The sequence below is a fragment of the Charadrius vociferus genome, unplaced genomic scaffold, assembly GCF_000708025.1.
Source record: "Charadrius vociferus isolate BGI_N301 unplaced genomic scaffold, ASM70802v2 scaffold333, whole genome shotgun sequence".
Lineage (NCBI taxonomy): Eukaryota > Metazoa > Chordata > Aves > Charadriiformes > Charadriidae > Charadrius > Charadrius vociferus.
In genome coordinates, this window is record NW_009647682.1 from 6822 (window position 1) to 7589 (window position 768).

General features: G+C 65.9%; 1 protein-coding gene across 1 annotated transcript in view; it reads right to left on the reverse strand.

The window, feature by feature from the left end:
• The window catches only part of LMOD1 (leiomodin 1 (smooth muscle)), a 22255-nt gene that overhangs the window by 255 nt on the left and 21232 nt on the right, over positions 1 to 768 (reverse strand). The gene's annotated exons all lie outside the window — the stretch shown is intronic.

A 768-nucleotide genomic window follows, 5' to 3' on the forward strand; every position in this document is an offset into this window, starting at 1 on the left:
GTGGGTCCAGCGTTGGAGACGCAGACTCTCCAGCCACCCTGGGCCATCTCCCACCCTGGGGCACCTCCCACCCTGGGCTACCTCCCACCCTGGGCCACCTCCCATCCTGGGCCACATCCTACCCTGGGCTACCTTCCACCCTGGGCCACATCCTACCCTGGACCTCATACCTTGGGCACCTCATACCTTGGGCTACCTCCCACCCTGTGCTACCTACCACCCTGGGGCACCTCCCACCCTGGGATATCTCCCATCCTGGGCCACCTCATACCTTGGGCTACCTCCCACCCTGGGCCACCTCCCACCCTGGGCCACCTCCTACCTACACTGCGACACCCCTCCTGGCTATCTCCCACCCTGGGCCACCTGCCATCCTAGGCTACCTCCTACCCTGGGCCACCTCCTACCCTGGGCCACCTCCCATCCTGGGCCATCTCCTGCCCTGGGCCACCTGCCATCCTGGGCCACCTCCTACCCTGGGCCACCTCCCACCCTGGGCCACCTCCCAGGGGTGGGGGCTCAGCCATGCCAATGCTGCACCCAGAGCTTGGTGAGCTGCTGTCCTTAGGGACCCGCTGCCTGCATGCATGGACACGTGACCACGTAGGTGGATCAGCAATGTGCCCTGGTGGCCAAGAAGGCCAATGGCATCCTGGGGGGCTTCAAGAAGAGTGTGGCCAGCAGGTGGAGAGAGGTCATCCTCCCCCTCTGCTCTGCCCTGGGGAGGCCACATCTGGAGCACTGTGTCCAGTTCGGGGCTCCCCGGGT